The 16,646-nt window shown below is 44.8% G+C and overlaps 1 protein-coding gene across 1 annotated transcript in view; it reads right to left on the bottom strand.

Moving 5' to 3' along the window:
• The window catches only part of LOC122797632 (integrator complex subunit 8-like), a 1,436,218-nt gene that overhangs the window by 782,369 nt on the left and 637,203 nt on the right, over positions 1 to 16,646 (bottom strand). The window lies entirely within an intron of this gene.

Genomic DNA, 16,646 nt, shown 5'->3' with positions numbered 1-16,646 from the left:
TCAAAAGGAGGAAGAGTGAGTTTTTCCAATACAAAGTTAAGGTCCCAGGCTGGAGTTGGAGCTCTCCTGGGTGGTTGTAAATTTTTGGCCCCTCTGAGGAACTGCTTGAGCAGTGGATGACAGAAGAGGGGAGGTTCTGTGCTATAATGAGCTGAAATGGCTGAGGCATGAATTTTGATGGAGGAGAAAGACAGGCCCTTGTGAAGCATTTCAGTTAAGTATTGTAAAATCTGAGGTAAATTGGGCACTGCTGTGCTCATCCCTTGAGATTGGTTCCAGGCACAGAATCTTTTCCATTTTTCAGCATAAGATTTTCTAGTACTAGGCCTCCTTGCCTCTAAAATGATATCCATCACTGGTTTACTGAGGGAAGGTAAAAGAGAGATTAGGTAATTAGCCAGGCTGCTAGGGTCAGTGTTTGATGCTGAGGGTGCAGGATCTGGTTCTCCTGCTGAGACAATAGGTTAAGAGTCTGAGGCAGGTGCCATGGGGCCAATAGTGACACACTGCGCAAGAGGGGGTACCAGTGTTGGCGTGGCCAGTCTGGTGCAATCAAAATCATCCTTGGTTTGTCTCGTTTGATCTTTAGTAGTACTTTGGAGAGCAGAGGCAGTGGAGGAAAAGCATAAACTGATAGGTTTTTCCAGCTGAAGGACAGAGCATCCACTTTCCAAGCTTATTTGTGGGGAGTCCTTGTGCAAAATTTGCCCAATTGATAGTTCTGGGGGGAGGCAAACAGGTCTATATCTGGGCTCCCCCATTTGCTTGTCAACATGTTGAAAAACATTGGTTCCAGTTTCCACTCGTGTGGGTCCATGAGGTTTCTGCTTAGTTCGTCTGCCAGTGTATTTTGTTTTCCTGGCAGGAATTGAGCCTGTAGATGCACTTGGTAGCTCAGGGCTGTGTTCCACAATGCCATGGTTAGTCTGCAGAGGGGGTAAGAATGTGTACCTCTCTGCTTGTTTATGTACCACATAACAGTGGTGTTGTCCATCTTTACCATTAATTGTCCTGGAAGAATGTGGTCCTTGAAGGCTGTCAGAGCATTCTGTACAGCTAACATTTCTTTTTGATTGATATGCAGGTGCATTTGACATGGGTTCCATTTGCCCTGAATGCACTTCCCTGCCAGGTGAGCCCCCCATGCATAGTCTGATGCGTCTGTTGTTAGGGTTTGCGCGGCAGCGGGTAGTGTGAATGGTAGTCCCTTGTTTTGGGAAACTCTAGGCAAGGTATGATAGGAATCATTGTTTCTCGATCCTGAGAATGTTAACACCATAGGCTTTTTAGATACCACTGCAGTTTCCTCATATGCAGTCTTGCATATGGAATTAGAAGAATGCAGGAGGCCATAAACCCCAAGGCTTGTAGTATTTGCCTTGCAGATAGCAGGGATTTTGTGGCCACTTGTTTGAAGTAGGTTGTCAAATGAATTTGTTTCTCTGGCGTGAGGAAAGCCATCTGGGAAGTTGTAGTCACGCTTGCTCCCAGAAATATAATTTGTAGAAAGGGTACCAGGTGTGATTTGTTTTCGTTTATAGTGTACCCCAGAGAAGTTAGTACCCTTTTTACAAAGGCCAGATGATTCAAAAGTATGTCCTGGCTTTCTGCCTGAATTAAACAATCGTCCAGGTATGGGTATATTTGAATATTTCTTTGCCTGCAAAATGCAATGACTGGAGCTAGGCACTTTGTGAATACCCTGGGCACAGTAGATAAGCCTAAGGGCAGTGTAGCCTGCTTTGAAGCATAGGTATCTTCTGCAAGATACCCTGATTGGGATGTGCAGGTATACTTCCTTTAAATCTAGTGTTGCCAACTAGGCATCTTTGCCTAGCATAGGGAGCAACTGGTAAAGAGTCAGCATCTTGAATTTTGGAATCACCAGAAAGGTGTTTAGAGTAGACAGGTCCAGGATAGGACACAATGAACTGTCTTTTCTGGGTACCAGGAAAAGTCTCGAGTAGAAACCTTGTCCCTTTTTCTCTTCTGGTACCAACTGAATAGCCCCCATGTTTAAGAGAGAAAGTACTTGCTTTTGGGCCTCTGCCCACTGATTTGGGGGTAGATCTGGCCATCCGCTTGGTGTTGGTAATGTGTGGAAGTGAAATCTGTATCCCTGGGACACTATATTTAAAACCCATTTGTCCTGGGTAATGAGTTACCAGTTCTTCGCATGAAGAGCAGTCTTTCCCCCCAGTTAGTTGAGAAGTGCTTGGAAGTTTTAAAAATAAGTCATTGAGACAGTTTACCATAGGGGAGAGTTTTATTACTCACAGATTTGGAAGTGGAGGCCCCCCACTGCTTAGTCCTGTGCGTACCCAGGGACTGAAGCCTGGGAGCTCTGCTAGATCTGGGTTTGGACTGAGAAGGTTTGGAAGAGGCATGAAAGGACCAATTCTTGGAAGGCCAATGCCTACTAAACCTTGGAGGTTGTACTTGTAAAAAATCTTTAACAGTTTGCATAGATTTTGCTTTTTCCTCCATCTTTTTAAGAACTTCTTCTGCCTTGTTGCCAAACAGGCAGTCCTGGTTTAAGGGAGCATCCGGTAATTTCGCTTTAACATGATCTGGCAAGGATTGCTCCTTAAGCCAAGCATGCCTTCTAAGTACAGACCCAGTTACAGCAGCCCTGCAAGATGCCTCTAGTGAATCAAAACCACATTGCAAAATATGTTTTCCAACTTGTTCAAATGAGTGCAATAAATCCTGTAAATCCTTATTTTCAGCACAATCAGGAATCAACATAATTTTCTGTTTTACCAAGCCAATAATATGCTGTTGATACTTTAACATATGAAACTGGCAGTTTAAGGCCCTAATGGCCAAAGTTGCAGAAGTGTATACCTTTTTACCCCATCTACCCTGCGCCCTGGAGACTCTATTAGAGGGGGTAGGATTTTTGGCAGTAGTAGCTTTAATACCCTTGGGTCCCTGTGAAATGGTCTCAGGATCCGCAGTAGGATTTTTAAAAAGGATCTTGTGAGAGTCAGGGACCCTGTAATATCTGTCAGGTTTTCTGGGAGCAGGAGGTAAAGAGTTAATGGCCAAGCTAGATTCCAAAAAGGCATCATCAACAATGTCTAGTACAGGAGGAATGGCTAAAGGCCTGTGCTGGGGCAGAAGTAAGAAATCCCTAAGCTCTTTTTAGAATCAGAGAAATCCTGACCTTCCCAATGAAATGCTCCCAGAGAGTATGCAAGGTTTCACCAAAAGAGAAATCCTCTGGTGGGGGAGCAGAGGGAATAGAGTCCTCAGCATCAGAATCCTCACAGGTAGATAAGGGTAAATCCTGGTCATCAGAGGAAACAGAAAATTCAGAATCCTGGTCAGAAGTATCATAAGCATACTCAGTCCTAGGTCTCTGAGGGGGAAGGCTGGCTTCCCCTGATTAAAGTAATACGGTCTTCAGCCATTCTTATCATTTGTTTTTTAGGTATAGAGGCTTGACCATGTGGTCTGGGCATCAGTTTTCTAGGCATGGTACGAGTTTTAGGCCTTGAAGAAGAAGATGGCGTTGGTTTAATACGCAAGTCAGTAGACCTGAATACACCCTCAGAAGCCTGTGCCTGCACAGCGGCTCAGGATCCTTCCAAGGTAGAGATATCCGCAGATTCCGCAACTGAAGCATCTCGCGGCATACCGGACTTCGAATGGATCTCAGTAGAGGCCTGCAAATCTGAAATAGTGGGTATTAGGGGCTGCGAAAGCGCCTCACAGAGTACTGGCGAACGGCTTAGGAGAAGCGTCGTCGGGAGCTTTGGACCTAGGTGGCCTGTCTCTGTCTTTATTTTTGAGTTTTTTTCGGAATGTCAGTAGTCGGATGGCTTACTGAAGACATATCAGTATAATTGAACCGAGCACCAAAATATTTAGAAGTGAAAATATACCGATGACGGACAGTTCGTGGTTTAAATAAGGCACAAAACCGACAGCAAGGTACGTCATGGTCGGGCCTAGACAAGGAATACAGTACGAATGAAAATCTTTATGAGGTATTTGCTTTCCACAAGTAATGCAATTATTTACTTTTACTGACATCAGTTAAGAGCAAGAAAAAGTTTCCCCAATGGGGTACTTAGCTTTAGTTGAAGACTTTGGTTCTGAAACTCGAAAACAAAAATTTCAGGAGTCGGCGGACCAGTACTTGTGAACTGCTTCTGCTTCGGGCACCGCACGGCAAGAAAGACTGATGTAATGGCATCGGCTGCATGTTTTATACCCCTGACGACCTGATGTCACGGAAGAAGGGACAGCAACCGGACGCAGGACCCAAGACTTTGTTAATCAGGCCGACTGAGGGCTACTGCAAACAGATAACCCAAATGTGATGACTGCAACAGTGAAACACGAACATAATCCAGGACTGCAACAATGAATACACTCGAACATCTACATTTATGGTAAGTTTATACAACTGTATTATGTTCTTCGTGTTTAACTGTTGCAGTCATCACCTGTGAGAGGATTCCCAAAGCTGAGGTGAGCGGTGGAAGGATTAGTTAGAGACCTAGGCATGGGTAAGCATGCCCTGCAGAACTGCAGAGGCAAACCCTGCCCTATCCTTAGAGAAAAAAGAGATAGGTGGTAATGCTTTGTAAAGGTATGGACAGAAGTCCAGGTGGCAGCTTCCAATATGTCCCTGGTGGGAATTCCTCTGAGGAATGCTGTGGAAGTGGAAGCTACCCTAATGGAATGGGTATGAATAGACTTAGGGGATGGTTTCCCATGTAATCTGTAGCAGAAATGGATTCAGTGCGATATCCATTTGGAAATGGCTTGCTTGGAAATGGGGTTCCCCTCTGCCCCTGGGGCAAAGGTGACAATAAGTTGGTCTGTTTTCCTGAAGGGTTTAGGACGGGCCAAGTAGTATCTGAGCTGTCGGTGTGCTTCTAGTGAGTGCAGAATTCTTTCCCCCCTTGTTTTGAGGGTTAGGGAAGAAGGTGGGTAGATGTATGGCCTGGTTGACAGTCACATTAGATACCACCTTGGGCATGAAGGAAGGGTTAGTCCTCAAGGAGACCCTGTCTGCATGGAAAATGATGAAGGGCTCAATGGCCATCAGTGCCTGAAGTTCTGATACCCTTCTAGATGAGGTGATAGCTAGCAGGAAAGCAGTCTTCCAGGAAAGGTATTTCAGTTCTGCTGAAGCAGCAGGTTCGAAGGGTGGTAAGGTTAGTTTTTCCAAAACATAATTCAGGTCAAAGGTTGGCGTGAGTGGCCTTCTGGGAGGTCTGATATTAGAAGCCCCTCTGAGGAATTGTTTAATCAAAGGATGTGAGAACAGGGGCTGGCCTGTATTGAAATGAGCTGAAATGGATGAGGCGTGGATTTTAATAGAAGAGAAGGAGAAGCCACTGTTGAGTAACTCCGCTAGATAGTCCAGGATAAGAGGGATGGAAGGTTGTGAGGAATTGCCCCCTCTGGATTGGCTCCAGGAGCAGAAACTTTTCCATTTCCTGGCGTAAGATTTTCTGGTGCTCGACCTTCTGGCCTCTGTGATAATATCTAGGACTTGTTTGCTTTTAGAGTATTAGTCATGTTGACAGTTTGAGAGTCTGCAAGTCTGGGTGCAGCATCCACCCCCCCCTCCCCCGAGTCAAGAGGTCCGAGATTAGGGGAAGCTGCCTGGGAAGCTGTGATGTCAGGCTGCGCAGTAAGGGGTACCAATGCTGTCTGGGCCAATCTGGAGCTATGAGGATGGCCTTTGGTCCCTCCTACCTTATCTTGTTCAGTACCTTGGGAATAAGAGGTAGAGGAGGGAATGTGCACACAAAGAGAGAATTCCAGGGGAAGGTCAAGGCATCCATCTTCCATGCTAGGTGGTGATACTCCCTGGTACATTTTTTTTTTTTTTACCTGGTGGTTGAGGTGCGAAGCAAAGAGATCCACCTCCAGAGTTCCCCACTCCTGAGTAACTTGCATAAAGAATTTTCTGTGGAGCTGCCATTTGTGGGGGTCCAGTAAGTTTCTGCTTAAGTGGTCTGCCAGGGTATTGTTGATCCCTGGTACGTATTGGGCTATTAGGTGTAATCCCATAGAGGAGGCTGTCAGCCAGAGGTTCACAGCTAGCCTGCACAGAGGGTAAGACTGGGTAGCTCCCTGTTTGTTGATGTACCACATTACTGTGGTGTTGTCTGTTTTTATAAGAACCACCCCAGGCCTGAGATGGGGTTTGAAGGATGTCGGAGCCTTTTGTACTGCCATCATTTCCTTCTGGTTGATATGTAAGGGAAGGTGCTGGGCATCCCAAAGACCTTGGGTGCACCTGCCTGCTAGGTGAGTGCCCCAAGCAATGTCTGAGGTGTCGGTGGTGGTCTGCCCGGTAGGGCAGAGGATGAAGGGACGACCCTTGTTCTTGGCACAGGCCCCTGCCCACCTGAGAAAATCGGCCCTTATATAGCGGATCAGAGGGAAAGAGATCTCTAGAGGCTGAGAGTTCTGGCACCAAAGGTTCTTCAGATACTACTGAAGTTTTCTCATGTGAAGCCTGGCCAGAGAAATTAGAAGGATGCAAGATGCCATGTACCCAAAGGCTTGCAGGAACTTCCTCTCCATGAGGTGACTTCTGGAAGCCAGCTGGGTAAAGTAGAGAGGCAGAAAGCTCTGCTTTTCTGGGGATAGGAAGGCCCTTTGGGATGGTGTGTTGGTAATGCGAAAGGCCTCCTCGAAATATGGTGCCCGCTTCGCATCTTCAGACCCAACCGAGGCAGAGACAACCAAATGCTCGGAAGACTAAGAAGATTTCTGCGGCATACCGGACTCTAAAAGGTTCTCGGCAGAGCCCTGCGTAGATATCATATCGGGCATCAAGGGCTGCGAAAGCGCCTCACTGAATTCCAGAGAACTGACAACCTGCTTAGCGGTAGCGTCGTCAGAAGGCTTAGCCTTGTGTGGTCTGTCTCCATTGTTATCTCTACTTTTTTTGGAATATCTACGGACTGTTGGCTGACAAACACCATTTCGGAATATGGAGATGGAAGACAAATACCTGTCTACAATAAGAGCTCTACAATGAATGGATCTCGCGTTAAAGAGGGCACAGAACCGGCAATGTGGGACGTTGTGGTCTGGGCCCAAACAAGTGACACAGTATGAATGAAGTCTTGATGTGGGATCTGCTTTCCACAGACAAGACAATTGTTAACTTTTTTGGACATCGGTTAGTGCAAGAAAAAAGGATCCCAATGTGGTACGTAGCTTTAGACATTTTCAGCTGTAATTCAAACTCTGGTAGTGACTGACCAGCACACTTGCAAACTGTTTCTGCTATGGGCTCCATGGCAAGAAAGACTGGTGTAAAGGCATCGGCTGCCTTGCTTTATAGCACTGAACGACCTGATGTCAGTCAACAAGCAACAGCAGCCAATGCCGAAAAACATTGACTCTGGTATTCAGGCCTGCCAAGGGCTACCACAGCAGGGATAACCCACAGGTGATGACTGCAACAGTGAAACATGAAGAACATCTTATGTTATTGTTGCTGCCATGGATCTGAGAAGTTGTTGTACCAGGTGAGCAGGAACTTCATCTTGGGAGACTATCATTTGAACTTGCGATCTTAGCTTTAATAATCTATGGTAAGGAAGGGAGGCTACACAGGATATTGTATTTAGCCTTGCTCTGATGAATTCCAGGTCCTGCATGGGAGATAGTTGTGATTTATCTTTGCTGACTGAACTGCCTAAGGTTTCGGCAAGATACAGAACAGAGTCTATGGAACAAAGCAGCAGATGCCTGGAGGGGGTGGTGAGGAGCCAATCGTCTAGATATGGAAACACACAGAATCCTTGTAGTCTCAAATGAGCTGCTACAACTGCAATACATTTGGTGAACACCCTGGGGGCTGTGGTGAGACCGAAAGGGCAGTGCTCTAAACTGGTAATGATTGGATCCTAGCAGGAAGTGGAGATAACTTCTGGAGTGCTTGTCCATTTTTATGTGGTAATATGCATCCTGAAGATCTATAGAGTACATCCAATCATCCGTCAACAGGAAAGGAAAAATGGACTGTACCGTGACCATCTGGAATTTTGTCTGTTGTACAAATTTGTTAATAGGCTAAGATCCAAGATCGACTTCCAGTGCCCTGTCTTTTTTGGCACTAAAAAGAATCTTGAGTAGAACGTGGATCCCATCTGGTCTGGTGGGACTGTTTGGATGACTCTTTGAAGCAGCTTTTGAATTTCTAGTGCTGCTAGATCCTTCTGACTGGGTGGAACATCGGGGATTCACCATTGAGGTTTGGGGAAAAGATTGAAGGGAATGCGGTAACCTCTGGTGATTATTGTCTGCACCCAGGAATCTGATGTTATTGTGAGCCAGGCTGAAAAGTGTAGAGAAAATCTTCCCCCGTCTGCTTCCAGAGGTAAGCAATCGGGCTTCCGCTCAGAAGCGCTGGTAGGGTTGTCCAGAAAAGGAATCACTGGAACCCTGGTTACGTGGACGTCCTCTGCCATGGGAGGGCCATCTTCCAGTAGAGTTCCCCCTCTGCCGTGGGGTGAATACTCACCACGTGTGTCCCAAAAAGGCTCTTGGGTCTTTTTGAACCACATTTTTCCACTCCTCTGATTCTTAGAGTAAGGTCGCTCTGGAGTGGAAGAATGCACGCTCCCACAACAGAAAGGGTCTTTCCATCCTTTTCACACCTGGCTAACATGTCTCTCACTTTTGGGCCAAACAATGAAGTAGCATCAACAGGAGCACTGACAAAGGAAGACTTGAAGGGGTCCGCAAAATCACACAAGTGCATCCAGGTGTAGCACCTAATGGCAAAGCCTGTACCCACTGCTCTAGACATCCCTTTGACTGTATGCGTAATAAGCCACATAGACAAATTCGAGATAGACTCCAGGGTGGCAAGCTGAGAGGCAACCTTATCTCAAATCTCATCAGACACTGCTCCTGCCAGGGTGTCTGAAAGCTTGGGGTCTAGCAAAATGTGTCAAGAAGTTCAAGTACCGAACAGCAAAGGTCATTGAAGCAAAGACCTGCTTCCTGACTCTGTCCATCATCTAAGGCTCTCGGTTAGCAAGATGGAGAGTTGAACTCTCTTTGCTGAGTTCCTTTTTGGTGGCGTCCACCACCACTACCATGGCCTCCATTGCTAGACCCTTAGCCCAATGGGGCTGATCCTCTGGGTCTGAAAGAATCTTGCCTGGTATCCCGGGAAAAGGCTCTATGGTGTCAGGAGCCTTCCACTCATACTGAACGATCAACTTAATTAGTTTGTCAGCGGGTGGGGTCACCAAGAAGTTGATGGATGGGCACGAAAAGCATGCAAGAAAACAGATTCCTCAGAGGACGGTTTTAGGGTGTCCAGTCACCACTCTGTTTTAATATTTCCAGGATGGGGGTGACCGTGGGGACCCTTCCCCTTCATCGTAATCTATATCATCAGTGACTGATTCCTCTGGAGAATCTAGGTGCTTCTTCTTGCATGACCTCTTACAGGGTGGCTCATCAGGAGGAAGTTCTGAGGAGGACTTTGAAGAGGGGGGGCCCTAAACTTGGGTGTCTTGCTCCCCTTGTGCCCACTGTCCAGATGTAGCAGATTGTGGCAGCTGCAAACCAGAGGGAACAAAAATATGGCACTCCAATGGGGATTGAACCAACTGGAAGCCTGCTGAGGCTAAAGCTCTCTCCATAATCTGGAAGGCAGGCCCACCCGAAGAGGGATGGGAGCCCAGAACCAAGAAAGACAACCTCGGAACCAGGGTCACACCCTGCTCTGACGATTCACCCCCCCCCCCCCAGAGTAGGAGCCAAGAGAGGACTTGAAACTACCATGGTACCAAGAGCCACAAACTGCACTGTAGAAAAAAAATCAAAGCCAATCCAAGGATCCCGGAACTGGCAGCCAAATCACGGTCCTGTGTGTGCGACGGTTTTGAAAGAGCCAAAGACCACAGAGTAGATTCTAGCACAGAGGTGAGATCCACCATCAGTACCGAGGCAGTTGGCACTGGCAGCATTGAAGCAATGGGCTTCAAGATCTGGTGAAAGGTTGAAGGAAGAATATATGTAGTAGTCCTGGGAGAGTATGCCTCGGCTCCGGGAGGAAGGGAGATCCAAGAGCGTGCAGGGAGGCCTCTGGGTGCCAAGAGCTGATCCACTAATCTGACTACATCCAATTCCAATAGACTCCTGGAGGAAAGAGTTGACATTCCTGAAGGAGATTCAGGTCTTTCCACAAAGGGACTTAGCTGTTGACCCATAAAGGGGTCTACTAAAGGGGAATATCTAGTCCGGGGAGTACTTATAACATCGAACTTCAGCACCATGGTCTGCTGAATAGAGGGAGAAAATGGAACTGAATGAGGAGATGTAACAATTGCTGGTGCTGAAGTGGTTTGTGTAAGATCAATAGTAGATGGCACGGATACTGATTTTGCTGTCTTCAGTGCCAGAGCAGAAGGCAATGACATTTTTGGAACTTTCGTCTTCAGTACCGAAGAAACTGTCAGAACCAGGAATTTTTGAGATTTGGCGTCATGTACCTTAGGGGAAGACGGTACTGAATGCCTCCATTTTTTTGTCTCAGACACTGGAGATTTTAAAGTATCCACTTCAGAAAGAGCTTCACTAAAGGGGCACTTCAATAAACATTTGGGAATTAACTTATTTCATCTCTCTGCAAGAGTTTGGGCACTAAAGCCCTTACAGATATCACAAGGTGGGTGAACTTCCAGATGAGGGACACCCAGACAGTAGACGCAAGAAAGATGCCCATCAGAATTGGGCATCTTTCTACCACAGTCCTTACATTGTTTAAACCCAGATTTTCCTTTTTGTCTCTCTGCCATGTCTACCACACAGTACGCATACACACACACACACTCATTTTGTAATGAAGAAAAAGGAAATAGTTTAGAAAAGTAAAAACTTTTTTTTGATATAGCAACTATAGTATATAGGTGTGTGTGTGTGTGTGTGTGTGTGTGTGTGTGTGTGTGTGTGTGTGTGTGTGTGTGTATGGGTAAAGGAAAGATACCAATGGTGGTATTAAAAGGTTACCAACGGTAAGAGGGAAGGAGAGGCCTAACACCAGCAATGGTAATGGAGAAATACACGGAGTTAAAATGGGGTAGAAAGGTTCAAAGTGTTCACTCACACGAAAAAGACCTAAACGACAGTAAGTAATATGGTATTAAAGCATTTTGTAGTATAATTAAGACGAATAAGAAAAATTTTAAGCCCTTAGCTGAGAGCATAAGCTGATGCATCCAATTTTCTGTATGGCAAACGAGATCTGAGGTAATGGGAAGAGAGACAGTATAGGTAGAGCCTTAGCTTGAGAGTTTTTGGCTGGCGGGAGCTTTGTACAATGGCCGAGTCAGTTCCGAGGATTTGGAACTGAACCCATCAGTCAGGAATGAAGGAAGATTAACAACACCAGATCAGTAGTTCATTCCCTGGATCTACAGTTGTCTCCGTGAAGAAATGAAAAGATGATTCCAGAAATCTGATGATGACTGTACCCCACACTTTATCACATATCTCGAGTGCCCCCTTCACATTCATTCTGCACTTATTCTGTGCATCCACAACTTGCCTTGCATCTCTTCTGTCCTCTACTGAACAAAGTTCCACTTATTTCAGGATTTCATTGCACCATTTCTCTTCTGTCTGTTAGACTATGTTTGGTAGCTTTTCTTTCCACTTTCTGTAGAATTTTGATATCCATATAGCTGGCCTCTAAATCAGTCTGAAATACAACAGACGTAGCTTGATCAAAGCCCTGGAGATTGAGATCATTGCCAGTCGTGTTTGGAAGTCAGTCCTTGTAAAAAAATAAATCCCAGCAGCATATTTACATTGTCACTGCTTTTTCACATTGCTTTTGGGGGTTTAACTTTGGTGTAACAACCTCAGAATATCAGAGGACATCAGTTTAAGAAAAGGCTGAAAAAAGTAGCCGAGTTTGCAAAACAGACTTTTCTTAACATCGAAGCTGCAAGAACACAGAGATACACAAAGACATAACGCAGTCATTAGTACCGAATCACTGTCAAAAGCAAGCCAAAACTGCTAAAAACTGTCATAGAAAAAATCTGCTTTAAAAGTCTCGTACAAAACAAAGGATATAGTAACCCTACCATGACCGCAGTAAAAAAGAAATACCTGCAGGCTTAATCTCTCTTTGCAGAAACAGTCTCTTATGCCACATTCCTTCATCAAGTCCATTCAGAAGCCAAAGAAAGGAAGTTCCCTTGTATTTTTTTCTTTGTAGGAGGACACACTGAATTATTTGGGTCTGAATGAGCTCTTATATTCCAAAGATTTCAAAAGTAAGTCTTTTTTTTCTGAGACAGGGTTTGTAAAATTAATTGCCTCAGCCAAAGACTAATTAATTACCTGTATATCTGTAACACAGTAAGTTAAGTGTCATATCTCAAGTCACCAGTTATAAGAACACAGTAAGAAAAGGGCCTAGTCAAGGTTATCCAACATGGCGAGAGCCTCTACCGCAAGTGCACTGTGCATTATTCATCTAACTCTTTTTGAGTGCCAGTAAAGGGATGATAATTTTCATTGTTCTCCTATCAAAATAATCAAAAGCTCCTGTTAAGTTTCACCATCAGTTAGCTTTCCATGGAAGACATCACTGAAGACAACTAGCTTCAGGGCATCATCCTTCCCAAGCAGACAAATTGTAGAGCTACTTTTTCAGAATGGACTTTCTGAACAGTCTAGCATACAACCAAGGATCCTTGGGGTCTTAACACTGAATGTAAATGGAGGCATCTGATTTAATTATCTATTAATTATTTAAGTTCATAGGGAAGTACTAGGCTATCTGCCTGAGGGCATCTGTAACCCTAGCCAGAATGTGTTGGCTTTCGCCACCCCCTTAGATTACTTCCCTGTACCTCTGTCCAGCAGAGCCACTGCAGTGATTCCTGGGGTATATTTTCCATTTCCCATCCACTCGTCAAGGTTTCTCTTGAAGAATGTTAGTGAGGGGCTCTGCCTAATGTAGATTGGAATCCTGTTCCAAAGCATGGGGAGTCTCTGGGACAGGAATCTATTCCTCCAGCATGTCATATTTATCATTGTGGTGAGGTTCATAAGCTGGTACTAGGCTATCAGCCCTAGGGCCTATACAAGCCTAGCCATAACAATTCACTGGCTATTTCTTCCCTGGACCCATGTCTAGCAGGGCGACTGACATGATCCCCGGGGTGAATTTCCTTTCTCCCATCCAATCGTCAAGGTTCCTTTTGAAGAGGGCCAAAGAGGCACTCTGCTTGACATGTATGGGCAACCTATTCCAGAGTCTGGGGAGTCTCTGGGTCAGGAACTTATCCCTCCAGCATGTTTTGTTTATTGTGATGACAAGGTTTAGATGCCTGGAGCGTGTGGCTCTGAGGGATTGGGATTTCTTTAAGTGTAGCATGTCCAACAGCTCTGGGTTTGACATGGCCTTGTATGTTAAGCAGAGATCGCCTCTGAGTAGACGATATGCGACAGAGTATAGCAGGAGTTTTTTTAAGGTGGTCAGCATAGGGCATCTGCTTTAGGCCTGTGATTCTTTTAGTGAGGTATTTCTGCGGCCTTTCCAGTTGTTGCAGATGTCTTGAGAGGTACATACCAAACAGGGCGTTGTATTCTATAATGGGTTTAATGAGTACATGAGTACATTTTCTAGATGAAAAGCCCTTAGTGATGAGGTGTGCCACATAGAAAGCTTTCCTGACTGTTGTGGCAATGTGTTTATCGAAGGTGAGACCACTGTCCACCTGTGTCCCTAAGTCTCTTATCACACTTTCGGTGTTTAGTGTACTGCCACCTATATGGTAATTCACGGATACATGTTTTTTCCCAAAGGGGATAACTATACATTTCTTGGCAATGAGCTTGAGCCCATGGCTCTGGCACCAAGTATCTGTTTCTGTAAGACCCTTTTGTACAGTATCCACATCATTTGGGGATTCAATAATGGCTCCCAGTTCGCAGTCATCTGCGAACTTTGTTAGCCAGAGTCCCTTAGTGTTGGCCTGTACTTCAGAGAAGTAGATGCCAAACAAGAGCGGTCCCAGGACTGAACCCTGAGGTACTCCACTTGTCACTTGTCTGGAGCTGGATTTGGAGTTGGCTACTTTTACAGTGTGGGTTCTATCAGTAAGCAAGTGGGCAACCCATCAAGTGATGTAGGGATTTATGCCCAGCTTAGTAAGTTTATCTATGATTCCAGAGTGGGGGATGGTGTCAAAGGCCTTGGCAAGATCTAGATAGGCTGTGTGGACCACCTTACCTTTGTCCATGGCTCTGGAGACTGATTTGAAGAAGTCAGTCAGGTTCAGGAGACAAGATCGGCCCTTCATGACCCAAACTGGGTGAGGTCCAGTGTTTGAAGTTTGCCAATGTCTTTGTTTATAAGTTCCATGATAATACGCTCCATGGCCTTGCAGATAAGGCTTGTCAGACTGATGGGACGGTAGTTTCCGGGATCCAGGGTGGATCCCCCCTTGTGGAGTGGGAAAACTGTAGCTCTGTGCCACTCAGTCGGCATGAAACCTGAAGTGTTCATGTAGTACACAGCCCGGGATGTCATCTGGTCCCATGGATGCTGTATTCTTAGCTTTGGAGAGTGCGTTTTGTACCTGTGTGGCCGTTATTACCGGAATTTGGCAATCTTCCAGTACTGAGATGGGCCATTTAGGGGGTGAGAGGGGGGTGAAGTTGGCACTGAATCGATCTGCCAGGATATTGGCAATATCCTTGGGATCAGTATATTTAATGCCATTCTGTTTTAGCTCAGAGCAGATCTGAGCATTGCCATTTAGATTCTTGACATAGCTATAGAATGCCTTGTGGTTGTCTCTGGAATCTTTGGCAATTTTATTTTCATAACTAGCTTTGGAGGATTTTATGAGGGATTTCAGTTTCTTACTGAGGCTGGTAAAAAAGGTTTTGCATCCTGGGATTTTCCTCTTTTCTGCAACAGTTTCTTCCTTTTGTTGTAAAGTTTGTTTATGGCAGGGGACCACCAGATTGGCTTCCTTTTTTTGGACGAGAGCATCTTGGTTCTATTTGGGATGGCACGATTCATGCATGAGTGGATGTGCTCATACAGTGGCTTAGTGTAGGATTCAGCAGTCAAACTTTCAGTTCCCATCTGCATGGGTGTCATGAAGTTTGTCACTTCTGACTTGAGTAGCATGAAGTTGGCTTTGGAGAAGTTTTTTATGGAGGTTTCCTTACTGGAGGGTGGGGATGGAGGTTTCCTTACTGGGGGGTTTAGATCCCTAGAGCTTGTAGCTCTCGGGGATTTGTTTTTTTTTTTAAGTAGAGCATGTCCATCAATTCTGGGTTGGACATGGCCTTGTCAGGCAGAGATCACCTCTGAGTAAGAGGTCTGCAACCGAGTATGGCTGGAGTTTCTTCAGTCAGGCTGCATAGGGCATCTGTTTGAGGCCAGTAATCCTCTTCGTGAGGTACTTCTGTGGTCTTTCCAGCTGTTGCAGGTGTCTTGTAAGGTACATCCCAAATGGGGTGTTGTACTCTATGATGGGTCTGAGGAGTGATGAGTAGAGATGCACAATAACCTCTTTTGTTCTAGATGTGAACCCTTTTGTGATTAGGTGGGCCACATAGAAGGCTTTTCTAACCACCTTGGCAATATGATTATCAAAGGAGATTACTATCGACTTGGGTCCCCAGATCCCTTATTACATTTTCTGTATTTAGGGGACTACCACCTATGTGGTAGTTCGCGGGTACTTTGTTTTTTCCAAAGGGGATGACTATGCACTTTTAGGCATTTAGCTTGAGGCCATGATTTTGACATCAGGTATCCATCTCAGTGAGACCCTTCTGGAGGATGTCTGTATCAGCCGGATTTTATATATATATATATATATATATATATATATATATATATATATATATATATATATATATATGTATAAGAGCCAATTTAGATAATTTATTGGTGTGTGTGTCTATCTCATCTCTCTCTCTCTCTCTCTCTATATATATATATATATATATATATATATATATATATATGTGTGTATATATACATACATATACATACACCTACATACAGTTGCTTATGTTTGTAAGTTTACTTTACACTCCTTGAAGGCTACACAGCCGAGGTGCTAGCATTCTGTGTGCGTTCTCCTTTGAATGCAATTAAACTTGGAACAGTAGCCTTTCTGAACAGTCTTGTTTGCTACATAAGTAGTGCGAACAATGGCACCTTCCATGCTGGATGCCAAAACAGATGTAAAACAAATAACATCTGGTGTACTTTATCTGTCACGCTAGAGAATTTATCAAATTTTCAACTTTAAGTTAATCCATTTCATTTGGGATGAGGGAGGTATCCTGCGGCACTCAAAGATGATGTCTGATCTACTTTGCCTGGTAATACAAAAAGTTTGTCCTGTTTTTGATCTAAGTTAGTTCATCTCAACTGGCTAAAGTGGATGTCCCACTATAATGCTGAAGATTGTTCCATGATGATAAAATTAAATACTTTTTATGTAGCTCTCATGGAGGACACACATCATTTCATTAATAATAACCAAGTCCAGCTCCACATAACACAAATGATCATGCTTTTCTAAGTAAACCAGCTTCTCTGGTATAACAGAAAACCAAAAGTTATGTACTTACCATAAAGGTAGAGCCCA

Source organism: Protopterus annectens, chromosome 3.part1 (genome assembly GCF_019279795.1).
Source record: "Protopterus annectens isolate FY-2018-M chromosome 3.part1, PAN1.0, whole genome shotgun sequence".
In the NCBI taxonomy this organism is placed as follows: Eukaryota; Metazoa; Chordata; order Ceratodontiformes; family Protopteridae; genus Protopterus; species Protopterus annectens.
This window is presented reverse-complemented; position numbering and strand designations above follow the sequence as displayed.